At 38.1% G+C, this 27,656-nt stretch overlaps 1 pseudogene across 2 annotated transcripts; it reads left to right on the top strand.

Moving 5' to 3' along the window:
* Window positions 1-61: 61 nt before the first annotated feature.
* LOC110222358 (large ribosomal subunit protein P2 pseudogene) lies at window positions 62-27,656 on the top strand (annotated as a pseudogene). Of its 2 annotated transcripts, none has more exons than XR_013485689.1 (2): window positions 62-450; window positions 26,965-27,656. The product of XR_013485689.1 is annotated as a large ribosomal subunit protein P2 pseudogene, transcript variant X1 (transcript). The 2 variants fall into 2 exon arrangements; XR_013485690.1 differs by lacking the exon at window positions 26,965-27,656 and adding an exon at window positions 5,797-6,133.

Below are 27,656 nucleotides of genomic sequence, written 5' to 3'. Positions count from 1 at the left end.
TCCACGGTCTCGTGACCTGCACGTGCCTGGGCCTTCCTATCTCCTCCTTCCTACTGCGCAGGTGTGGGGGTCGGAATGACTGCTGAGAGTGGGCGGGAGAGGGAACCGTTGCTGAGGTAATAACGGAAATTTAGGGAGCTGGCGGTGGTGGCCTCGGTGCAGGACGAGAGAAGAGCTCGGTCCTCAATGGCTAGAGAGTTTTAAAATACCAGTTTTTTGTTTTGCCCAAACTGTTGGCCAGACAACTATGGCATTAATGCTTCCAGACCACGGAGAGGAGCCGTGGCAGTGCCTTTTACAATTTTTAATAAGTGCAAAATGCTTTTACAAACTTAGCTGCTTCCAGCAATGTGTCAGAAAACTGCACATGGATCCTAGATGGAGCGCTGGAAGGGGTCCAGAGTGCTTTGGTGTCAAACAGAAATGGGGGCCGCTAACCCCTACAACAGGGTATGCATGCAGCACAATGACTTTGAAAACTACATGTTAATGATATATGTTCTAATGTATTTTTTATTTATTTTGTTAAATATTTCCCAATTACTGAGAAGGGGAGAGGAGGAGCAGGGTGTTTGACACCTATCTAAGCCAAGCCCCTCCTTTTACACATGAGAAAACTGAGGTCCAGGGAGATTGTAACTGCCCAGAATCATGCATTAAGCCCTAGCTACAGAAGTCAAAACCAGTTCTTCCTGTATTTTCCACCATACTGCTCAAATGAACCTGAAAAGCCTTGCTGTTTTTTAAGTATGCCCATCTGAAGCTGTAAAATGACTGAAACACAAACAGTTTTAGGAAAAGGGTAGAGAGGCAGAGGGCCTGAAATAATCCAAAATAATTATGACCTGAATAATTAAATTTATTGTAGTGTAAATCTAATTAAGAGGGTTGTTTTCATGGCTACCAGCATAATCTAGTATATTTTATTTTGCACATTTAAAAACGTTATTCCCAGAAGAGCTCGTAAAAACACAAAAAATTAGAAGAACCTCTGTCTAAGAGAGTTGCTAGAGACACTGGAAGTTTACGGAACTCACATTTTCTGTCAAGGACAGCACTTTAACCCAGGTTTTCCTACTCCCAGCCCTAACAAGAAAATAATTATATTAGCTTTCTAGTAACTACCCTGTAACAACAAATATTTATTTAGCACTTCCTGTGTCCCCAGCACTTCAACTAGGTACTCTAAAAAGATAGATTTTGGAGAATGATTACCTAAATTAGAATAGTCCCTCATTCCCTCCCAATTAATAACTGATTGGTTAGTTTTACAAAGAAATAGAACTTTATGTTTTGACCAAGCCCTATAACAACAAACCACTTCCCTTGTATAGTGATAGATAACATGTCCCTGAGGTTAAACGTGGCTGCTTCAAAAAAACTAACACTGAACCTGTTCATGGAAAATCAGAAGTATAGTTACATTTAGGAAAACTGAATTCCTAGGATAAGTTTACACAGTTAATTCAGACTATACCAGAAATAAATTTGCCTAAATAATTCTTAGTAATAAAATGAGTAGTACAGTAAAAGAAATGTCCTGATAATTATATCAGATCTTCTACATTTCACTTTGACTAGTCCTGAACAATTTACCTATTATATTTTTTAAAAACTTTTCATCTGCAATCTGCTTTTTCTCCATTTTAAAATTCTGTGGTGTTTTTACTTTTTGTTATCTGTCAATCAACAGGCATTTATTAAGTGCCAGGTATTGGGGATGCCTCCCTGCTCTCAAGGAGCTCACCTTGTTGTTGTTGTTTCAGTCCTAACCAACTCCCAGTAACCTCATTTGGGGTTTTCTAAAAAGTACTAGAGTAGTTTGCCATTTCCTTCTCTACATCATTTTACAAATTAGGAAATTGAGGCAAACAGTGTAAAGTGACTTGCCCAAGGTCACACAATTAGTAAGTGTCTGAGGTCAGATTTGAACTCAGGAAGAAGAGTCTTCCTGATTCCAGGCGAAACTCTATCCATTGTGCCACTTATGTTTACAGCATAGGATATGTACAAATATGGGGATGTAGGGAAACATGAACAACCTGGGGAACTAGATCTCTTGAAAGAAGTGATGCTTGAGCCCTCAAGGGAACTATAAGTTCTAAGAGGCAGATGTTAGGAAGGACAATGTTCAGGCATGAATAGTAACTAGAATGGGAATGTGACCTATGACTTCACAGATAAATGTAAACTATCTTGAGTAAATATAAATAGCAAAAGAAGCTCCAGCTATTCCATGGGAAAACTTGCATGTGACCCTGAGCCATGCTGGCACTGTGCTATCTTTGTTATGTTTCTATATAATACCCAAGTTGGCCTGGGGTTGGTTTGAGGATCAATGATGTTTCTTTGTCCTGCTGCCATCCAGAAGAACAGGCCTCTTTTGAGTAAACTCTCCCCAATTAACCTAATTAACCCCAATAAAAACCTATTAGTAACCAAGCTGGTATGGATCCCTCTTCAGTGTCTAATTATTTTCTTGGAGGTTACACCACCCTATAATTGGCATAATTAGGGCAGAACAGATTCTGCCACCTTACACCATCTGCAAAAGTGAAAAGGCATGGATAGAGAAGATATGTCATGGTCAGGGTCATTAACAGGTAGGCCAATTTGTATTGTAGAGTGGAGGAAGGGAATTTTGTGGAATCAGCTTGGAAAGGTCAGCTAGAGATAAATTGTGAAAGGCTTTAAATGCCAAACAGAGGAGTTTATGTTTTATTCAAAAAATCAAGAAAGTGGGAGTCACTGAAGATGCAATGACATGGTCAGAATTGCGCTTTAGGAATATCAACTTGGTAACAATGTGGAGGATGGATTTGAGTTGGGAAAGACCCAATTGAGAAGCCTGGACTAGAGTGTTTATGCTGTGAAGCAGGTGCTGTGGAGTGCTTAGAGTTTGGTCAAATATCAAAGACACCAAGGGTTTTTGTTTTTTTGATTTTTTGAAAATTCTTTTTAATCTCTCACACATTCACACTCCAGCTTCCTACCCTCAAGCCCCCCCCACCCCCAGACTTTTATTTGACAGTATAGACAGATAAAGTAGAGTTTTGCCCTAGGTTTAAAAAAAATAAGATCACTTCTTTTTGTTAAAAAAAAATTAAATAAAAGAGCAGCAAATGGATCAGCATATCATTTCAAGTATACAGGAACATTTCAACTGCTGGACTTCCAGGAACCCAAAACCTGCTTGTCCAGTGTTTCTATTCATCTACTCAGTGCCACCATGTTCTAAACAAGTTCCTGGTGGTCACCAGCAACCTAGGAATAGATGGTCATCACCTCCTGACCTCCACTTCTCACCTAAAGCATGCAATTTAGTCTTTCTGTCAAAACTTCTAGGAATCCCATGTAGTTTTCACTTCCTTGTCTATTTTTAGGGGGACCAGGCATATTCAACAAGATCATCTAGGCATCCTGTGATTTGTTGAGCACACTTCTGCATGCATCCTCCTGACATTGAACTGGTTTCAAAGTGAAAATGTCTCAGAATCTAGCTACATTTGTGTCTGTTTTTGTGTTTTTCAGTGACTAGTTTTTCTGAACCTTCTCCTCTGCTTTCATCCTGGCCACCACTGCAGAATGGGATGTGGTGCTTCTGTCATGGATTAATTGACGCTTCCTTTCTCTTTCGTTCTTAGAAAGCTGCATCTGTTTCAGTATCTGGGATCTCTGCTCCATCAGTAATGTTTTTTCATAGGTAAAAGCTAAAATGTCATTTTCAACCATTTCAGTAACCTCAACCTCAGCACTCATTCACAGATGGTGCAAAAACATTTAAAAATCTTTCTTCTTTTGAATGCTGTTGTCATCCATCCATTTGAGCTGCTGTGAAGATGTGCATCTGCACTTTCTCCATACCTTGTTCTGGTAAAGCAGGAATGGCAGCAGCATTAGCATGACCCTGTCATGGATGATCTACCACACTTCTATGTTCCCCTAGCTTTTCAAAATGAAGGATAAACAGAGGAAGAGGATGAATGCGAGAGATGTTAAGGTGGAGTCACTTGATGATCTGTTTTTCCAGGTTTTACACATTAATCCCTTTCATTCTCTGGTAGCCAAACTACCTTCTTGCTATTTCTCCCACACTGCATTCCGTCTCCTCTTTTGGTGGCATACTCTGTTCCCCATACTGCAGCTTTACCACTGAGAATCACAAATCCTTCAAAACTCAGCTCAAATACCATCCCTATTTGAAGTTATTTCTTATCCCCCCTAGATCCTCTTTTCTACCCCTCCATAATTACCAATTTACTTTGATTATACTTTGTATATACTTCTCTGTGCATGTTGTTTCTTCTGGTAAAATAGTAAGCTTCTTGATGTCAGGGGTGTTTCATTTCTTTCTTTGTATTCCCAGCACCTAGCATAATGTCTGACATATGATTGGTTGGTTGGTTGTTGTCCTTCATCCTTTTTTTTTTTTTTTACTTTTTGATGAGGCAATCGGGGTTAAATGACCTGCCCAGGGTCACACATGTTGTCCTTCATTCTTGAAGAGGACCAGAATAACATCATTACATTGAGTCAAGATACAGTGTGACTGACTGAGGCTAATCAGATCAATGTGAGCTAGGAAGGCTCTACAACAAATCAGGCACAAATAGTCTATATGAACATTTGGATTGTCTGTGTATCTGAATTTGTGCATCTCACATTTCTTTTGGGTCACTGCAGTTCTGCTTCACTCATAAAACATAGTGCCTCCTTTGATGTGGGCACACCATTCTGGATGGCCCTTTGCCAGTGTCTCCCATGTCACACAATTGATTCCAGAATTTGTCTGAGAGACCTTAAGAATGCCTTGTATCATTTCTTTTGACCTCCATGTGAGCACTTGCCTTGTGTGAATTCTCCTTAAAAGTCTTTTAGGCAAACATGTGTTTAGCATTTGAACAGTGTGTCCAGCCCATCTTAGTTGTACTTTCTGCAGTAGAGTTTGATTGCTTGGCAGTTTAGCTCAGAAAAGGACCTCAATGTCTGGTTCCTTATCTTGCCAGGTGATCTTTGTAATCTTCTGAAGATAATTAAAACCGAAGCCATTCCATTTCCTGGCATAGGGCTAATATACCATCCAAGTTTCACAGGCATACAGCAATGAGATCAACACAATGGCTCTGTAGACCTTAAGTTTGGTAGGCAATCTATTAGCTCTTCTCTCCCACACTTTCCTTCAGAGTCTCCCAAACATTGAGCTAACTCTGGCACTATGTGCATCAACCTCATCATCTGCATGCACATCCTCAGAAAGTATTCTGCCAAGGTAAGTGAACTTATGCACAGCATTCAAAATTTCTCAATTTGCTGTAATGTGTGGTTCCATGTGTGGATAGCGTAGTGCTGCCTGGTGGAGAACTTGTTCTTTCTTGGTGTTAATTGTTAGGCCAAAATTCATACAAGAGATAGAAAATCAATCTATACTCTGCATCTCAGCCTCAGAGACTTTGTTGAGTGCATTATTAATGTGAACAAAAAAATCATGTACCTGCTCTCTCTCTTTTTTAAGTTAAATAATTAAATAATAATAATTTTTAAGTTAAATAATTTACCATCAGTGCACTAGATAACCTTGGTGCCATTTTTGTCCTTGTTACTAAGGGTCTTGTCTTGTTGCTATGGCTGCTGACTGATCAGGGTGGTGATTTCTGAAGGGTGGGGGAGTTGTGGCAATTTCTTAAAATAAGACAACAATAAAGTCTGCCTCATTGATTGACTCTTCTTTTTGCTTAAAAACATAGAGGCCACTGAAGAGTTATTAATTTCCTTAATTTCAATATTGATGTGTCTCAGGAAATAAGGAGGCCTGAGGTGAGGGAGAGAGATGGAGAACAACCTATTGTTGGAGCAGTCAGAACACACACAACATTTATCAGTTAAGTTCCCTGGTTTATATGGACATGGTTTTTGCTCCTCTTTCAAACACTTACAATAACAACATCAAAGAGCATGACCATAGATCATCATAACAGATATAATAATAATGAAAAAATTTGAAATATTGTGAGAATTACCAAAATGTGACACAGAGATACAATGTGAGCACATGTTGTTGGAAAAATGGTGCCACAAAACTTTAGTTTGTAAAAACAGAACAAAACCCACAATCTCTGCAAATCACAATAAAGCAAAGTGCAATAAAATGAGGCATGCCTGTACTTTCATCTGTAGGGAATATGTCAGTATTGATATTGGGACTAAGAACCCTAGGAAGAGGCAGGTGGCTCTGTACAGAAGATGTAGTTTTAGCATAGCTATCTCTAGCTGTTAATTCCCCCCTCCCTGTGCTTTAAAAAATAATCAGGATGTTCTCTTGACCCTGGAATAAGCATGGCTTAAAAACAACAACACAGCCTTTAGAAATTTATGACAGATATGGAGAATGGTAGTAGAATAGTGGTGTGACAATGTGGGTGCTAGTGGACAATATATACTAATTGGTGATGATCCTCTCTGTACATAACTAGACTACTGTAGGGCAAGAGTTCACATGCAGTCTATTGTTATATCCTTACTTGTAGCCTTTCCATATTGTAGGACAGCTAGTACTTGCATTGCATTGGTATAACCTTCAAGAACCCAGGGTACACAGAAGTTATTTAGGGCTTCCACAATAAGGCATCAGAGCAAGAATTTTGTGGAGGATAAAAATGCCATTAACATTCTTGTTTAATTAAATTTAGAGGGAAATTACTTTATAAAATTACTTAAAATGATTAGTGGGCTTTTTCTTTTTTGGGTTTCACCTAATATGACTATTAGGTTGTTCTATTTGTTCTGTCAGTCATAATGTAAAAATTTTGTTGACAAGTAGATGTGTCTTGATTTGCAGTGGAGATACTTTTCCTGAATAGTTGCACGTAAATCAAGTTTTTGTAAACCATATTAAATTTTAAATGTGCTATGGGAGTTTGATTACTTCTAGGAACCACTAGTGAATCCTTTTGGCATGAAGGAAAATAATTAAATGATAATTTATCTGTTTTGAAAGTTTAAATCATAGTAAATTAGGTTTTCCTAAAGTAGGGCATACCCATTTTCTTTTGTTCTCCTTTTTTATTATATAAACTTGGCAAATATCAATTAATACGAACATTTTCCTGTATAAAGAAAAAAGGAACTGCATGTGGAACCACAAATCTCCACTACATCTCCACTAGTTTGGTGGTTTTTAAAAACTGTATCTCAAATTTAGCGTGATAGTTCTAACATCACCTTGCTTAAATATGTCCCTGTCTGAAATTCCTTCTGCTTTCTTCTGTGTAATTTAATGATTCATTGATTATTTTTTTTCTATCTTTTAAAGTATTATGATCACCACTCCCTCACACTCCTAACTCTTCCCTTCCCAGAAAGAAAAAAAAAAGGAAGGGAAGGAGAGAGGGAAGAAAGAAGGAAGGGAGGGAAAGAAAAAGAAAGAAAAAAGCCTTCCTTTGTACCAAATAAACAGAGTCCTGATAAACATGTCATAAACAGTAGGTGCTTAATATGTTAGCCATGTCTGAAAATTTATGGCTTATTCTGTACCCTCTAGTCTATCCTCTTTTTGCTAAGAGATGGAAAGCATAATTCGTCATCCATCTTAGGGAGTTGTGGTTAGTAATTGTATTGATCATAGTTCTTAAATATTCATAATTGTTTTCCTTTGTAGTGCTGAATGAGAGCCCTAGGGAGGGGTAAGATGTAACATACAGAACTTCCAGGTAGCAGGGTTTTTGCTACACACAGATTGTTTGCGAAAATAGGGAAAGAAGGTTTCCAAGCTCTCTGCCGCTGGCTCCAGCCTCCACTGTAGGTGCTCCGCAGAATTGTAAGAGGTCCCTTTGTTGTACTGTAGGTCCATTTAACAGGTGATGAACTTTTACAAAAGAATATTTACTTCAAAGGTATACCATTCCCTCTAACATCTGGGGGGGGCATAATCCCCCTACCCCCACTGCCTCCTGCTCCGAGGAGGGGGAAGGTATTAATTTTACTACTTAGCTCAGGTACTAAATAGAACAGTCCCAAATCCAGAACCCACCTTGGGCACAAGTCTTAGACACCCTGGCTTCTGAGGCCTTCCCTGCTGGGCTGGCTGGCTTCAATTTGGCCTGGGTGCAGTGGGGTTCTACCACCTGCTCCTGGAACCAAACACAATACAAGATATTGTAAAGGACCACAGGTGAGTAGACTCTGACCCTGATGGCTGTATAAGCCCTCTCAGGTGAGGAGCTTGTTCCTTGGCCTGGATCGTTTCTCAGCTCCCCCAGAAGGAAGGGCGGCTAGGTAAGCTCAACCATAAACAATGTTGCTAGCTCAAGCACAGCTAGCTCTAGTGCAAACATGTATCAAATATTGCTAGCTCATGTATCAAGTATTGGGACAGTCTGGGAACAAGAAGTACGTGGTGTTTTCACAGGAACAGCACGGGAGAAGGACACAGCCAGGATAATGTTGTAAAGACATGTGGTTGTTGATACTTTGATTGGTATTCGCATAAGAAAAATTCTCGGTGTTGCCTATTGGTAAAGATATGTAAACTCTGTTGCTTTGTCCGCTGTTACATTGGGGTATGTTCCCATGAGTCAAAGATATAAAACTGCCTGCTGTGCTCTAATAAAGTTGACTCAGTTTTCCATCACGCTTGTCTACAGATATAAACCAAAACACAACTCCTAGTCTGATTCTCAGAGCCACAGGGTAAAGAGGGAGGCGGGGAAGGAAGCCCTGCCCTCCTCTTTCACTGGTTTATTTCATTGTACCCCCAATATGGTAAACTGTGACCTTCAACCTGTTTGGATACAGCAAGAAAGTGACTGTCCCAGTTTGGCAGTTTTACAGAGGCAGATTGTTCTAGCAATACAACCAATTAAAGGAGTCTGTACCTATCTACTTTGTAGGAGAAACACAGGATGTCTTTTCTCAGAAAACTTCCTCTACCAGTCCAAGCTGATACCTTTTCTGTAATTTGTAGCATTACAGAGTTGCCTAGAGCAGGTCTTCTTCAACTTTTTCTACTTGCGACCCCTTCAGCTTTTCTTTTCTTTTTTCTTTTCTTTTCTTTTCTTTTCTTTTCTTTTCTTTTCTTTTTTTCTTTTCTTTTCTTTTCTTTTCTTTTCCTTTCTTTTCTGGTGAGGGCAATTGGTGTTAAGTGACTTGCCCTGAATCACACAGTTAATTAGTGTTATGTCTTTGAGGCCACATTTGAACTCAGGTCCTCATGACCCATGCTCTATCCCTTGTGCCACCCAGCTGCCCTTTCCTTCAATGTTTCTTAAACTAGGGTTCGTGACCTCATATGGGTCAGAGCACTGAGAAATTAAATGACTTGCTCACTGTGTATCAGAGATGGTACTATTTGAGCCCAGGCTTTCTTGCTTTCAAGGCCAATTCTCTGTCCATTACACCATCCTGCATACGAGATAAACTCCAGTTCACCAAGTCACTTGCCCTTATAAATCGCTTTACACAATTATGGTGAAAATGTCACGATTAATATCAGTTACTTCTAGTAATATGTAATACTCTCATTGGCAAATATCTCATTAACAGTTTTAGATAGTCTGAAAACTGATTCATAGAATTTGAGAGTTGGAAGGAACTTCAGAAGCCATCTTCTCCAATTCATACACAAAAAGAATTCTTACTGTGACATACCCATAGCCCCTTTTGTCCCCCTTTCCATTACTCTGCCACCATCACGGCAGAATAAATGGACCACATAGAACTAACTTTATTTCATGGTTTGCCTTGCCCAAGAGACTTATTACTGTGATGTATTTGGCACATAATAGGTGCTTAAATGATAATTGAATGCTTCTTTTAGGTGGTCCCTATGTTTTCTACAGAACAGAGTTTGACAAACACTGAAATGAATAATCTAGTTGAATGCAGATTTGTTGAGATGACTCTTCCTCTAGGAAATTCATCTTCACTGAGATATACATGACATTTTTAGTTTCGCACCTTTTTAGTGTTCAGGCAGGTTTTGTTAACTTGAAAGTGGGTGAAATTTGTTACATTTTAGAATTTTCCATAAAGGGATAGCATTTAAACTCAGTTCTTATAATTGAAACTTAACCTGTATTTGGATATCTCATGTTCTCTTCTCGTGATTAAATCCTTCATAGTATTTTTGTTCCTGGAAGCCATTATTAACTTTTAATAGTTGGTTGTTGTTGTTTTTCATGAATTTCTTCTTAGATTTTAGAACAGGAGTTAAAATGATGCCCACTAAAAAAATGTGAACTTATATTTGTGTCTGTATGTTTGATTTTTACTTGTAAGTTTTTTTATTCATTACAAAACAAATTTTTGATATTTTCAAATGGTTTAAAATGACATTAATTCTTTTTCAGGTGTTCTACAACCTAGCAGTGTTATTTTATAAATGAAAAATGACATTTAAATGTCTTATGTTTGGACAAATATAAGAGAGCAAGTGAAAAAGAAATACCTGGGACTAAAAGAGAATGAGAATTTGAAGGACAAAATTTTGATCTGTGATCAATGTAACAGAACACTTCTGTTTGTTCTGATTACTAAAGCAGGTGTAGATTCATATCTACTAAAACTAGTTCTTCGAATCCTTAGTCCCTTAGAATTTCCCATAACAAGCCAGGAATTAATCACATGACATCACATTGTAGTGGCATAAACAGACATTTTACTTGAACTAGAAAAGCAAAGTGAATAGAAGGAAGATAACATTAACAGTCAGCACTCTCAAGTCCCGTTTAACAAGGCAACACATCTAACAACCTCAGGGGTGGAAGGTCCAACCCAGTACTTTGTCACTGTTGTCAACTTAGCCCTTAATCTAGAGCAGGTATTCTTAACCAGACTGTCATCCAAGGGTTGATGGATAGATTTCAGAGGGTCAAACAAACTTGGATGGGGAAAAAAAATTACGTCTTTATTTTCAATAACCTCTAAATGAAATTTAATATTTCCTTCAATTATTTTAAAATATCATTACAAGCAGGAGTTCACAGGCCTCTGCAGAATGCCAAAGGGGTCCATGGCATTAAAAAGGTTACAAACCCCTGGTCTAGAGCAGAAGTGTCAAACATGCAGCACATGGGGCCCACAACACTCAAATGTGGTGCATACCAGATTGAAATGTACTTCTGATCTAATGTTAATGTGTTGGTGTATTAATGAAAATGTAATATATAAATATGTGGTTTTCTGAGTCAATATGTGGCCTGCAAAGGTCTTATGTATAGGTATAGTCCCCTGTTTCTATTTGAGTTTGGTATTACTGGTCTAGAGGATGGGAAATGGTGTTAGAGGTATACCTAATACCACAGGAATGCCCCAGACTCAATATCTGGAAACCATTGCTGTTTGATAAGGAATACTGAATTTTCAGGAACCTATAGATATTACACAAAAGGACAAGATGTGTCTGGGCAGGGATGATATGACCCACAATGAGCCCCAAATCAAGAATCAGGGGAAACAGTGCAGCATCCCTAAGATGTAACAATGCTGTAACAGCAATGCCTTGAAATCTGCTTTGGCCAGAGAAAAAGAGAAATCTCAATGTCTAGAAAGCTTTGTGGTATGATGTGCAGCCTAAGAGGAATCCCCCAATTTAATAGCACTTTTCTTTCTCTATTTCCTCGTTATACTTCCTCCAGCTCCCAAGGCTCTCTTCAAATATCTGAGACTTCTCTATGCTATGTGCTCACACGAAAACTACTGGCAGAATCTTTCTGGTCTCAAAGACCTATGGCCATGTGCTCTGGCACTAGAGAATCTCCCTGGGTTCTCCCTTCATGCTATGTTCTCTACTAGAATTGTTGATATAGCTATTCTCCCAATTTTGCAACAGGATTAGTCTTTTATACCCAGGGATCTTTTGACAGTTGGCAATAGAACATTTTGGCAAATTGCACCTCAGTTAATGAGTCACATACTCACAGATGTCTTCTTAAGAACAGACTATATCAGCAGGTTTCCAGATGCCAGACTTTTAGAACCCTCAGGATCCAGTATGATTCTGAGTCCAGGCACGGTCCCCAGAATTAATCCTTAATCCTCCATAAAAAAGTCAATTCAAAAGATCCAGAAACCAGAGGTCTGCATCCAGTATGCAGATTAACAAATTTGCCTCCAATCTTAGCCTCTCCGTCACTCTCATGTCCAAAGCCAAGAAGTATGGATAAAATCACAGGGGGCGATTGAGACAAGAAAGAAGAAAAATGGAGAATAGAACATAGAAAACAACAGATAACCACATTTATGGAGATTAGAAGTGATTCTAAAAAAAAACAGAAGTAGTGATGGCAAATGTCAACCCCCAACACTGCAGATATATTTCCATATATGAGTTACAGCTTTCCACTTCCTTTGAGACATCTCCACCTGAATGGCCAGTCACAACCTCAAACTCAACATATTTTTCTTTCGTGTAAGCCTGTTTCTCCTTCTGCCTGCACCATCTGTCTTTGTCACCATGACCACCTTTCTTCCACTGTTCTTCTCCCTTTGAAAACAATGTTATATTTCTTATTTTCCTCTTATACTCAATTAGAATGCAAGCTTGCTAAGAGCAGAGATTGTTTCATTCTTTGAATGTATGTCCTCAGGGCCTAGGACAATGTCTGGAACATAGTAGATGCTTAATAAATGCTGGTTGGTTGATTGCTATGGTCTGTTAGTATTTCCAGAACATTTCTTGAATCTGCCCCCTTTTTTTCCCCACTGATATCACTCTTGTTCAGGCCTTTCTTACCACCTGCTTGGACAATTGCAATAACTTACTAACAGGGTTTCCTACCTCTATTTTCTTTTGAAGCTGTCCATATCACTGTCAGGAAAAATCTTATTCGCAGTACTAGTCAGGTCATTCCTATGCTTAAAAACTTCAGTTGCTCCCCATTTCCTATTAAGTCTTTACCCAGCATATAAGGTCCTCTTCATGCTCCTTTTCCCCCCTACCAAAAATAAAAGCAATTTAGAAAGATTTTTATTTCATTAAATATTTCCCAATTAGAAGGAAAAAATTGCTGACATTGATTTTCAAAAATTTTAATTTCCAAATTCTCTCCTTCCTTCCCGCCCCTCCCCACTGCTTGAGAAGGCAAGCAATTTGGTATCAACTATACATGTGAAGTCATGCAAAACGTATTTCTATGTTAGCCATTTTGCAAAAGAAAACATTAAAAGAGAAAAATTTTATAAGTAAATATATATATATATATATATACCAATCTGTATTCAGATTTTATCAATTCTTTCTCTGGAGGTGGCTAACATTTTTCATCATGTGTCCTTTGGAATTGTCTTAGATTGTTGTATTGCTGAGAAAAGCTAAGTCATTCACAACTGATCATTATACAATGATCAATTATACAATGTTTCTGTTACTATGTACAGTGTTCTCCTAGTTCTGCTCATTTCACTTTGCATGTCTTCCCAAGTTTTTCTGAAACTATCCTGCCTTTCATTTCTTATAGTACAATAGTATTTCATCACAATCACATACCACAATTTGTTTAACCATTATCCCTTCTCCAAACGAACAGTGTTCCTTTCATTCAGACACAATATACGCAGTCTTTTAAAAATATATATATTTTATTTTTAATTTATGGAATAAAACAAGCATTTCCACAATATAGTATAATAAAATGATGATTACACATGGAAATGGAAATGTACTATAAAAAAAAACCTTGCTATTCCTTTCAAATATACAAGGAAGTTATCATGTAAATTTCTTTTTTTTCCTTTTTTTTTCCTTCTCCCTACCTCAGACACAAATACGTATATGTGTATATGTGTAAAATTGTTCTATGTATACTTCTATTTGTCAGTTCTTTCTCTGGATATGCAGATTATACATAGATATAGACAAACAGCTATATCTGTATCTATATCTGTGTGTGTGTGTGTATGTAGTCTTGTCTCTACCTTTGTTTCAGTGAATTCAGCTTCCTGGAATTCTGCCCATATATTCCTTTGAGGCATATCTTCTCCCTTTTGTTTTCCAGGTGTACTCCTTTCAGAACTCTAGCAGTGTGGTCATTCGGCATTTACTATATGGTACTTGTACTATTATTTACCTCACTTACATATATGTCTTGCTTCCCCAACCATATTGTAAAGACCTTGGGGACAGTAACTGCCTTCTACAGAACTCTTCCAACCAAAGTGCTCTGAACATAGTAGGTGCTCTGTAAAAAACTGCTTATAATGGTCCATAACCACAGCACCATGAAGGAAAGCAAGATCCCAGCTAGAGGAGAGGAGCAAGGTCCTGCGAGATAGGAACTTGCTGATGTCAAGAGGTTGTCTAGTTCAGTTCCCTACCAGCAGGTAGGATTTTATAATTTTTATTTTATGTATGAAATAATTGACCTGGAAATGTTAAGTGACTCACAGAAGAACATGCCAGCTAGTAAGTACTGGAGGGAAAATTTGAACTCTTGGCTTAAGTCTCCTACGTCTATGCCTTTTCTACTTTGTCAGTGCCTCTCCTTGATTGATTCATTGCATAAACTTCAGTGTCAGAGTTCACTATGTTTCTCCAACCAGTAATTTGCCTTTTAGGTCTTCTAGTTACAGGATGGAAGTTTCAGCTATGCCACTAGCACCTGTATATATTTGGATAAGTCATTTCCCTCATCTGGACCTCAGCTTCCTCAGCTGCAAAATTGGGGAGGGGTGTAGATTAGGTCTGACTTCCCTTCCTTATCTAACCCTCTATGATCTACACTGTTAGGCCTACTATACCATCTTTACACCTGATAAAATTTCTCATAATGAAGTGAATCTGGAATGCATTAACTTCATTAATACAGGTGCCATTGTGCTATCTTTGAGATATCAATTAATATGTCCCTCAGAAGAAGTAGGTTGTTCCTCCAAAGAGATAAGTCAGTAATTCAGTAAATACTTATTAAAGCCTTCTCTCTGAGAAATAATACGGATTAACTACACCTGGAAGGCTGTTCAAAAGCCAAGCAATTTCCATTTTAAAGGATCTTAAATTTAAAACTCCACTTGCCTCTTCCTGTAGTTGATTTCCTTTTTCAATACAATGATTCCATGGTCCATAACCATATTTTAAAATCCTATTCCTAATTTAGAAATTTATTTCTATGACATATTCCAGCATCTAAGTCTTAGCACAATGAGGCAACAATTCAAAAACATTTTTTTAAAATCCATCCAAATTAGTTTTATAGAAGGATTATCTTTATGCAAGGTAAGTAGGGCAATCAAATCCAATTTCCTGGTTGAAATGAAACTATACAAAACAATATAAGTTAATAGACCCTTCTCCCGTTTCCTGCTGCTCATAAATATTTACAGACAGGTTCACCCTTAGCACAAGTGGTTTAAGCAGTTGCCTAAACTTTAGGGGCAAGAAATGTCTGCCACAATGACTAAAATAATACCTTTCTCAATAGTGCATCATAGAATAGAATCATAGAATTTCATAGTTAGAAGAGACCATAGAGGGCATCTAGCCCACCCTCTTTCCCAATGTAGGAGTAATTTCTATGTCATCTCCAATTGATTACCCATTCTCTGCTTGAACATTTCCAGCCACTGGAAATTCACAACCTCAGGAAGTGAACTATCCCTTTGCAGAAAGCTCTAATTGTTAAGAAGTTCTTGACTGTAATTCATAGCCTTTAGTCTGGTTCTACTTTTTAGAGCTGAGTACATCTAATTCCTTGTTTACATGGCAGCTTACTAGATGGTTAAAGATAATGATCATAGTCTTTTCTCCAACCTAAATCTTTCCAGTTCTTTCCACTGATCCTCATGATGCAGATTTAAATCCTTTCCTATCCTAGTAACCCGTTCTAATTCATCAATATCCCCCCTAAAAGGTGCCTTCCCAAATTAAACAAGATACTTTGGGCATAGTCTGACTTGCTTTGAGTACATTGGTGTTGTCCTGCCCCATGTTCTGAGCATTGCCTGACATCTCATCTCTTCTAGCAATCACATTATGCTGTTAAGTCATTCTAAGCATATAAATTGTAGTCTTGCTATAGGCCAGCTTTGTCCTTAACTAACTATGTGACCTTGCGTAAATGATTTCACCTCTTTAGAACTTAATTTCATTATGTGTATAATAAACGCTACTAGATCATTTCCAATATCCTTTCCAGCTTTAAAGTGCTCTGATCTATGAATTACATTGCTCACCATGCTAGTCCATCCTATACATTATGCCTTAAGCACAGATGTGACAATGTGACTCCCCTGCTCAATGGCTTCCTGTTGCCTATAGGATAAGTATAACCTCTTTGTTTAGCTTTTAAAGCACTATAGCCTGGCCCTAATCAATCTTTCCAGCTTCATTGGATATTACTCACCCTCACACAGTCTTTGATCCAACCAAGATGACTTTATCTCTGTTCCTCAGACATACCATACTATCTCCCATATTCTAGCCTTCACACTGGCTGTCCACCATGTCTGGAATGCACTCCCTCCTTAACTGTGCCTCACAGAGACCTTTTCTGCCTTGGAAATGAAACTCAAGCACCATATTCTATGTAAAATCTTTCTTGATCCCAACTGCTAGTATTGTCTCTCTCTAAAACTAACTTATACTTTTCACTACTTTGTATATATTTGTACTTATTAATTTCATGTTTATGCTATATATATTTTTGTATGTACTTCTTGTCTTCCCCATTAGAACATAAACTTATTTCATTCTTTGTACTTGTATCCTAAGGACCTAACACAGATCCTAGCACATAGTAGGCACTTAATACTTGTTGATTGATTCTGTCTTCTTTATCCCTGCACTTGTGAGGTTATTTTTTTTTTGAACTTAAGTATGGGCCTTTATATTTATCTTTTTTAAGTGTCCCATCTCCATGCTTTCATACAGATCATTCAACTATTCCTTGTGCTGGAATGCACTCCTTTCTCATCACCACCTGCTGCATGATACAGTGTAAAGAGCACTAGTTCTGGAGTCAGAAGACCTGGGTTCAAATCCTATCTTTGATGTTTTTTACCTGTGTGACTGTAAGCAAGGCACTTAAACTACATGGGCCTTGGTTTTATAAATGAGGGAGTTAGACCTGATGGCTTTCAAATCCCTTCTAACTTTAGCTAAATGATCCTATGACTCAGCTTAAGAGCCACCTTCTCCATAAAGTTTTCCCTGATATCTCCAACTGAAAATGTCCTTACCCTACTCAAGTTTTCCCAGAGCACGTTATCTGTGTTTCTAAACTTCCTTGAATTATGCTTACTCTTGTCCTCCTTCCCCAATAAATAGTAAGCTTTTTGAGCATAATAATTATTTTCTTTTCTTTCTTTTCTTCTTTTTATCTTCCTTCCTTCCTTCCTTTCTTTCTTTGTAGCCAGAACTCAACATAATGTCTTGGCCATGGGGATGCCCTTCCCCTGCCTCTCTCATCTTTCTTCTTTGCCTTTTCCCTTAGCCCCAGGTCTCCCAGGACCCATCTGGCATGATTGGAACTAGCAACACTAGGAAAACCCTTCTCTATTGGCTTCCCTTCACCCATCTTCTCAGGCTGTAGGCTAGCCAGAAGTCAAATCATGTCAGCAAGCACTTATTAAACTCTTACTATGAGCTAGGCACCAGATTAAGTGCTGGGAATACAAAGAAAAGCAAAAGTTCCTGCCCTTAAGGAGGTCATGTTATAATAGGAGAGGGAACATGCAAACAACTATGTATATACAAAGATATTCACAGGAAAAATTGGAGGTAATTTTAGAGGGGAAGCACTTAGAAGTGAGGCTTATCAAGCAGGACTAGGAAAGGGCTCTTACTGAAGATGGGATTTTAGCTGAGAACTGAAGGAAGCCCAGAAGCTGAAAGGAGAGAGAGCATTCCAGGCATGGGGAATATCCGAAAATGCTTAGAGTTGAGAGATGGAGTGTCACTGGATCACCAAGTACATGAGGAGAGAGGATTAATGTGTAAGAAATCTTGAAAGATAGGAATGAGCTGAACTGTGAAGGAATTTAAAAGCTAAACAGAAGATTTTATATTTGATTTTAGAAATAATAGTAACTGAAGTTTACTGAGTGTGGGGGGAGGGAGAGTTACCATAGTTAGACCTCTGCTTTAGGTAGATCACTTTGGAAGTTCAGTAGAAAATGTACTGTATTAGAGAGAGAGATTTGAGGCACAGGAACCAACCAGAAGTCATCATGAGATGATGTACTGAGGTGATGGCAGTGGAAGAGTAGAAAAATGAAACCTTTGAAATGCTGTGAAGGTAGACTTGATAGAACTTGGCAACAAATTGGATATGGGTGATGAAAGCAAGTGGGGAGTCAATGATGATACCTAGTTTGCAAGCCTGAGTGACTGAGAAGATGGTGATGTCTTAAGGAGTAAAAGGGAGCTTCAGAAGAGGGGAGGGTTTTGGGGAGAGAAATAATGAGTTCACTTTCAGACATGATGATCTTAAGATGTCTATGAGATGTTGAAGTTTGAGATGTTGAGCCAGTCTATAGATCAAGAGACAGGTTAAGCCTGAATAAATAGATCTGAGATCATCTGCATAGATGTAATGATAGAATCCATGGAAACTGATGAGATCACCAAGCAAGATAGTATAGAGGGAGGAAAGAAGATGACCTAGGGGATGGGATGTCTTAGGGGACATTCATGACTAGCTGATGTGATCTGCACAAAGATCCAGCAAAAGAGACTGAGAAAGATTGGTCAGATAGATAGGAGGATGGCCTTAACAAAGAATTTAGCCAAGAAAGAAAGAAGGGGTATAGAATGATGGGGAAGATTAGATTGAGGGTTGTTGTGGTGGCTGTAGTTGTGGTTGTAGTTGTTGTTTAAGGACAGTGGAAACATTCGTGAGTTTGTAGACAGTAGGCAGGGAGATATTGATGATTAATAAGAGAATAAAAATAATGGAATAATTTGCTGGAGAAGAGGGAATGGAAAGGGATGACTTGTGAATGTAGAGGCATCAATCTTGACAAGGAGGGGGGGCTACATTTTCATATGAAATGCAGGTAAAGGAGGAGATACTAGGGGAAAGCATCTAAGTGTGCTGAGAAGAGAAGAGAGATCTCTTGATAAATGGCCTTGAATTTTTTTAGTAGAGTGAGAGAAGATTCTCAGCTGAGAGAGTAGGGAGAGTGAATGACATTGGAAGTTTGAGGAAAGATAAAAGGTTTGGAAAAACCACTATGATGAGTGTAATAGTGAATTAAGGATATATTAAAGGATTGTCTTGCTGCAGTGAGGCTCCAGTTGAGATTATGAAATATAAATTTGTAATGGACAAAGTTTTGTGGTTTTCTCTAGTTCTATTCAGCAGTACATGAACAGTAGCAAAGGCAGGGTATAGTGGGAGTAATCCAAGGTTGGGTCTTGGCAAAGAATGAACAATAATAGAATAAGGGGTAAGGGACTGAAATATAGAGGATACTAAACTGGTGAGCCCAGAGAGGAATGAATATTCAATTTCTGTTTAATCAGAATTGCATATCAAGCATTGAGACACCATTGTCAATGCTGGGCACACAGGGACTGGGACAGTTATCTCTTTTTGTCCTTTACCCAACCATGCTATGAAGACCAAAGGCAATGCTGGGAAGCCTGCCTCCAATGAGATGGAGCTCCTTTTTTTCCATAGTAATTAGTGTAAGTCCCCTACTCCCTTATTCCAGGGACAGATTTTACAGTAAATGAGATTATGGTTCACAAGTCTTTGGGTTCCCTAAAAGTGGAGGAAGTTAAAAAAAAAAGTTAATTGGTACCTAAAATTAATCAGGGCATCCTAATGAGAATTCTTGAGAGATTTTGGTTGCCATCCTGAGAGAGCTGTATTTCTAGTACTTGGGAAAAGTTAGTAATTGTAGTTGATAGTTAAAGGCAATTATTGCTGTCTTTCTCACTGTAATATATTGTTGAAATATGTGTGTATACATGTAATATATTTACATGTCTTTGTAATATTTATTGCACTGTTAAATTGCTTAATTAATAGCACTGTTAACTAATATTAAAAAAAATAGTCCAGGTGTGAGGTAATGAAGGTTTGCACTAGGGTGGTGACATTGTCAGAAGACAGTAGTGGGTGAACATAAGAGATGTTGCAAAAGTAGACTTGATAAGCAACAGACTGGATATGGGGAATGAAAAAGAGTGAGGAGGCAAATATTATACCTAAGTTGCAATCCTGGGAGATTAGGAGGAGGGTGGTGGTACCCTTGACAATGATAGGGAAGTTTGGAATGGGGGATATTGGGGGGGATTAATGAGTTGAGTTCTGGACATGTTGAGTTTAAGATGCTTACAGGATATGCAATTCAAGATGTCCAACTGGCAGCTGAAGATGTAAGTTTAGATATTAGCAGAGAGGATAGGGCTTCATAAGTAGATCTGAGAATCATTAGCCTAGAAGTGATAATTGAATCCTTGAGAGTTGATGATGGCTAACAAAATAGTATACAAGGAAAAGAGAAGTCCCAAGACAGAGCCCTAGGGGACATGTCTCATTAGTAGACATCATGTGGATCAAAAGTCAGCAGAGGAGGCTGAGAATGAGTAGTCAGGCAGAAGGAAAACTAGGCTAGTTTGGAAACCTAGAGAAAAAAAGGTTATGGAGGAGAAGAGGATGATTGACAGCATCAAAGACTGCTAAGAGAACAAGAAGAATAAAGATAGAGAAAAGGCCATTAGATTTTGCAATTAAGAGATCATTAGTAACTTTGGAGAGAGGTAGTTTCGGTTGAATTTGGTTTGAGGTCAGAAGCCAAACTGTACAGAGTTAAGAGAGTGAGAGGAAAGAAAGTAAAGGCATTGATTGTAGACAGCCTTCCCAAGGAATTTAGCCACAAAACAGAGGAGAGGTATGGATGATAGCTAGTGAGGCTGGAAGTATCAAATGAGGGTTTTTTTAAGATGAAAAGATATGGGCATATTTATAGGTAGTAGGGAAGAATTAAATTTAAAAAGATTAGAGATAAGTGATAGAGTAGGAATGATATAAACAACAGCAACCACAACCACAACCACAGCCACCACAACAACTCTCCTTTCAGAAGAAGAAATGGAATGGGATCACTTGTACATCTAGAAACATTTATCTTGGCAAGGAGAAAGGCTATTTCTTCACGTGAGACTGATAAAAGAGGAGATAGTAGGGAAAGACATCTGAGTGAGATAAAATGAGGAAGAATGGAGATAAGGGAGCTTTTGGCAAATGGTCTCAATTTTTTAAGTGAAATATGAGGCAACATTCTCAGCTGAGAATGTAAGGGGAGGAAGTGACATTGTGGGTTTGGGAAAAATAAAAAGGTTAGGGAAAGCTGACATGATAATTGGGATAGTAAATGATTGAGGAGATATAAATTAGTAGTGGACTCAGGAAGCATGATTTAGTGATTTTCTTCAGCAACATGTGAGTATGAGCGAAGGCAGCAGAAGATAGGAGTAATCCAAGGTTAAGGCTTGCTGTGGCAAGATTGGTGATAGGTTAAAGGGGCAAGGGAGAATTAAGCTGGTTCACCAAGGGGGTCAGTAAGGGAAAGGAGGAGAGTGTAACCTGTGTAGAAGTGATCGCATGAGCTAGAACTGAGGAGCTGAGGGATTGGAAATCATGGGAAGATGAAGAACAGGTTTGGATATTGCAAGGCAGAAGGAGAGGTAGAATGAAAACAGTGTGATCAAATAAGTAAATTTCAGAGTTCATGAACATGGAAGTGGTGCATTTGTGAGTGATGGCAGGATCAAGGTGTAGTGATCAGTTGTGGAATGGCAGTTGGTGCATTGATCAAGTAAAATAAGTAAGCTGAGGAACTGTGAAGTTAGAGTTTTTTAGAGATTAACAATATGTATTTTGAAGTCCTCTGGTATGAGGGCAGGAATTGGGGAAGAAAGAAAGACTGTGAGCTAGGCACTGACCACTGAGGGAAGAAGAGAAGTGTTCTTAAAGGCAAGTAGACAACAGCCACCAGAATTTTGATTGGATGGTATATAAGGTTTGAGTGAACTTCGAAGAAGGAGAGATTGCATAGTGGTGATAGAGGGAGAGCCTGAAGATGACAAAAGGGAGCATTCCTACTCCCCCAAAGTGACCAATGAGTTGGGGAGAAGGGAGAATGAATAAAAGTTCATCCTGTACTGGAAAGAGTGGTCAGAGAAACTGTTATCAGGAAAGAGCCAGATGTTAATAAAAGCCAGGATATGGATGGAGTAAGAAAGAAAAAGATTTTTTTAAAAAGTTTGTTATGTATGAAGCAGGCATTTCACACAGCAGAGTGGAAAGGGTGAGTAACTTTAAAATAGGATATGGTAGGAAATGGATTGAGGGGGGATAAAACTACAGGAGTGGCAATGGGAAGGGAGAAAGAAATTTAAATAACGACAGTTGGGGAGATCAGAATCATTGGAATAAGGAGGATATGTCTGGAGGGAGTTTGTTAATCCCTAAAGGCTTAGATTTAGGGCGGGATTCTCTTAGGGGAAGCTGATGGAATGATGTTTCTCTCCTTCCCTGGTATGTAGGCCAGGCCAAGCCAGGGGGCAGGCAGAATATGATAGAATGCATTTCTCTTTTTCCCAGGAAGGCAGGAATAATCCAGACCAATAAATAGGAGGTTCACAATGGGACAACATTTTTTTTTTAACTGAAGTTAGCAAGAAGCCATATGAAGAAACCAGTGTAGACAGAATGGCATTCCCACCCCCACCCTCCTACCCCCATTCTCTTAAGGCAGAAGGCGTGCCTAGTGTCGAATGGTGTATCTCCCTTTATCACTAAGGCAGGAGAATGTTGAATGATGAAATGGATTGAATGATAAAAATGGAATGATCACGGGAGCCAAGATGGCAGAGGAGATGCAGAAACCTAGCAAAACTCTCTCAACATTCCCCGCCAAACAAAAATAACACCTTAAATCAAATTTTAGAGCACCAGAGCCAACAAAAGGTCAGGGTGAGAAATTTTCTAGCCAAAGGCAATTTAGGAGGTCAAAAAGAAAGGTCTATGACAGCAGGATGGGGGCTGGCCCAGAATGCATGTGGTGGTAGCATCAACAGCAGGCCTTGGAAGTAGCTCAGTAGTGGCACTAGCAGCAGCAGCAGCTTCAGGAGCTCTCAGCCCAGACAGGGTAAGGGGGTCAAACAACTGGTCAGAAAGAGATTAGAGAGTACTTTTTGCTGGCACTGGGTACAGCTGGTGCTGATTGGCTCACACGCAGTTCTGGGTCACAGTTCCAGCATAGAGAAGAGTACTTGTGGTCCATTACAAGGGAACAGGTAGCAGGTGCCCTGGTCAAAGTTCCAAGATAGAGAGGAGAAGTAACACTTGCAGCTGCAGGGTAGCAGGGCTCTTCCTGGGTAAAGACCAGAGGTCAGACCAACATAGCAATAACCATACCTCTCCCCAGATCACACCACCTTGGAAGCATTAAAAACTTGTAGACCACCCCCCTTCCCCCAAAGAACTAGTTCTGAAAACAGTGGCATGAACAAGCCTGAAACTTGGGACAACTTCACTCCCAGGTTAGCAACACCCAACTTTAATTTAAAGTTCAAAATCGAGAAATAGGCTGGGAAGATGAGCAAATAACAAAAAAGAACTTGACTGCAAAAAGATACTCTGGTGGAAGGGCAGACCAAGACATGAACTCAGAAGACAACAATGTAAAAACAACTACAAGCAAAGCTTCAAAGAAAAATGGTAATTGGACATGCACCCAACAACAATTCCTGGAAGAGTTAAAGAAATAAAAGTGGTAGAGGAAAAAAATGGGAAAAGAAATGAGAGTGATGCACGAAAATTGTAAAAGAGAATTAACAGCTTAATTAAAAAGGCATTAAAAAAATACTGAAGAAAATAGCATCTTAAAAAACAAAACCGACCTAATGATTTTTTTAAAAAGTGGGGCACAAAAATCCACTGAAGAAAATAACTCCTTAAAAAGTAGAATTGGCCAAATGGAAAAAAGAGGTACAAGAGCTCACGGAGGAAAATAATTCTTTAAAAATTAGAACTGGACAAGTGGAAATTGATGATTCCATGAGACACCAAGAAACAATAATTTTAAAATTTAAAATTTTAAATTTTAAAAAGAAGAAAATAGAATAAAATGTGAAATATCTCATTGGAAATATGACTGACCTAGAAAATAGGTTGAGGAGAGATAATTTAATTATTGGACTACCAGAAAGACATGAAAAAAAATAACCTAGACATCATATTTCAAGAAATTATCAAGGAAAATTGCCCTGACATGTTGGATCCAGAGGATAAAATATAATTTCAAAGTACCCACTAATCACCTCCTGAAAGAGAAACCATAATGAAAATTCCCAGGAATATTATAGTCAAATTCCAGAGCTCCCAGGTCAAAAAGAAAATATTTCAAGCAGCTATAAAGGAACAACTTAAACATCATGGTGCCACAATCAAGATCATGCAAGATTTAGCAGCTTCCAGGTTAAGGGAGCAGAGGGTTGGGAATATGATATGCCAGAAAGCAAAGGAGCTCAGGTTACAACCAAGAATAACCTTACCCAGCAAAACTGAGTATAATCCTTCAAGGGAGGGGAAATAGATGTTTAATGAAATAGAGGACTTTCAAAAATTCTTGATGAAAAGAATAGAGCTGAATATAAAAGTAAACTTTCAAACACAAAACTCAAGAGAAACATAAAGAGAAAGAACTCATAAAGTCTGAATGCAGATCAAAGCATACCTTTTTTTTTACTTTATATTTCTTGGGGTGTTTTTTGGTCTGTGTTTTCTTTTACAACATGACTAATATGACTACACATGTCTAACCTGTGTCAAACTGCTTGCCTTCTCAATGAGGGGTGTAGGGAGAGAGAGAGAGAATTTGGAACTCAAAATTTCAAAAATGAATGTTAAAAATTGTTTTTATGTTATTGGCAAAAAATAAAATAATAAATAATTTAAAAGCAAAGAAAGAAGCATAAAAATGTAAACATAAAAGAAATCATACAGGACTTGATAAGGTGCATTCCTATATGGGAAGATGATACATATAACTCCTAAGATCTTTATCATTATTAGGGCAATTAGAAGGAGTCTACATTGACAGAGGCCATGGATATGAGTCAATTATATTGGGATCTAAAAAAATGTAGAGATGAAAAAGAAGAATGCACTGGGAGGATGTACTTTAGGTATCTGGATGCACTGGATGCACTTTAGGCTTTTTACATAGTAATAATAAAACCCATTAGGAAGAAAGAAGGATAAAAATTCTTTTGGAAATAACTACTTCAACTATAAAATACTTAGGAGTCCACATAGTATTTATCTGACTGCAAGTACAAAATACTATTTTTTTAAAAATTCATTTTGAACTTAGATACAAAAATATAAAACCCCACGTTTCCATGTGCATAGCACAACACACACACACACACACACACACACACACACACACACACACACACAAGGATTCATTATGAAACCATGACTCTCCATTTCACATTTTACTTTTAAAAAAACCTAATAAATACTACATGTCATTTTCTTTTTTTAATTTTTGAAAAAGCATTTAATAGAAAAAATGTTGTCTTACAAGTAATATTGCCTCCTTATTTCTAGAATGTCTACCCTCTCTTTCAGACATCCAAGATTTTGCCTCCTCCATAAAAGCTTGTCTATTCCCTTAGTCAATAACAATTCTTTTCTCTGTGCTATCCTTGGATATCACACAGTATTTTGGGGGAACTCTTCGTAATTCACTTAAGTATTTTTTAAAAATAATATTTATTTTCCCCTAATTACATGTTGACATAATTTTTAACATTTGCTTTTTTTTTTCCAAGTTTCGAGTGCCAAATTTTGTCCACTCCTCCCTTCTTCTACTCTCCCACTCCCTGAAACAATAAGCAATCCAGTATAGGTTATACATATGCAATCATGTAAAACATTTCCATATTATTCATTTTGTACAAGACTTGAACAAAAAATAAAAGAAAGTAAAAAATAGTATGCTTCGATCTGTATTCAGACAACATCAGTTCTTTTTCTGGAAGTGGATAGCATGTTTCATCATGAGTCCTTTGAGATTGTCTTAGATCATTGCATTGCTGAGGATAGCTGAGTCATTCACAGTTCATCATACAATACTGCTGTTACTATGTACAACATTCTCCTGGTTCTGCTCACTTCTCTTTGCATCATTTCATGTAAGTCTTTCTAGGCTGTTCTGAAATCTTCCTGCTTGTCATTTCTTATAGCACAATAATATTCCACCATAATCATATACCACAACTTGTTCAACCATTCCCCAATTGATAGGCATCACCTTGATTTCCAATTCTTAGTCACCACATAAAGAGCTACTATAAATATTTTTGTACATGTGAGTCCTTTTCCCTTTTTTGGATCTTTTTGGGATATAGACCTAGTAGTGATATTGCTGAATCAAAGGAAATGCACAGTTGTATAGTCTTTTGGGGCTGCAAAAAAGAGATAGTTTTATTTCCTCATTTCCCGTTCTGATTCCTTCAATTTCTTTTTCTTCTCTTATTGCTATTGCTAATATTTCAAATAAAATATTGAATAATATTGGTGATAATGGGAATTTTTATTTCACTCCTGATATTATTGGGAAGGCTCCTACCTTACCCCTGTTACAAATAATGCTTGCTGATGGTTTTAGGTAGATACTTCTTATCGTACTAAGGAAAAATCCATTTATACCTATACTTTCAAGTGTTTTTGATAGGAATGAGTGTTGTATTTTATCAACAACTTTTTCTGCACCTATTGATGTAATCATATGATTGTTGTTATATTTGTTATTGACATAATCAGTTATGCATATAGTTTTCTTAATATTGAACTAGCCCTGCATTTTTGGTATAAATCTCACTTGGTCACAATGTATAATCTTTGTAATATATTGTTGTAGGTATTTTATTCAGGATTTTTACGTCCATATTCATTAATGAAATTGGTCTATAATTTTCTTTTTCTGTTTTTTCTCTTCCTGTTTTAGGTATCAGCACCATACTTCTTTCATAAAAAGAGTTAGGTAGAACTCCTTCTTTGTCTATTATTCCACATAATTTATTTAATATTAGAATTAATTGATCTTTAAATGTTTGGTAGAAGTCACCTGTAAATCCATTTGATCCTGATGCTTTTTTCTCAGGAAGATCATTTATGGCCTGTTCAATTAATTTTTCTAAAGTAGGTTTATTTAGAATCCCCATCCCTGCGGTCACCTCTTCCTTTCTTGGCCTTCATGCCACCAAGTTGGACTTGCTGTGCCCACTGGACCAAGTAGAGCCTAGGCCGCCAAGATGCTCTGCATAGCTGCCTACCTCTTGGCTGTCCTCGACAGCAATTATTCCTCCAACTTCAAGGACCTGAAAAAGATCTTGGACAGCGTGGGCATCGAGACCTACGACAAGCAGCTGAAGAATGTCATCAGTGAGCTGAGTGGAAAGAATACAGAAGATGTGATTGCTCAGGAGAGCAGTAATCTGGCCTCCATGCCCACTAATGGTGCCATTGCGATTGCTCCCAGTGCTGGCTCTGCTGCCCCTGCTGCTGCAGAGGAGAAGAAGGAGAAGAAAGAGGAGTCTGAGGTGTCTGATAATGACATGGGCTTTGGTCTCTTTGACTGAGCACCCACCCTGATTCTAGAGCAAATAAACCTTTTATATAAGAAAAAAAAATTTTAAA

The sequence above is a fragment of the Phascolarctos cinereus genome, unplaced genomic scaffold (assembly GCF_003287225.1).
Source record: "Phascolarctos cinereus isolate Bilbo 61053 unplaced genomic scaffold, phaCin_HiC Scaffold_4;HRSCAF=312, whole genome shotgun sequence".
Lineage (NCBI taxonomy): Eukaryota > Metazoa > Chordata > Mammalia > Diprotodontia > Phascolarctidae > Phascolarctos > Phascolarctos cinereus.
The sequence above is the reverse complement of the archived record's forward strand: the minus strand, read 5'-3'. Positions and strand labels throughout refer to the sequence as shown.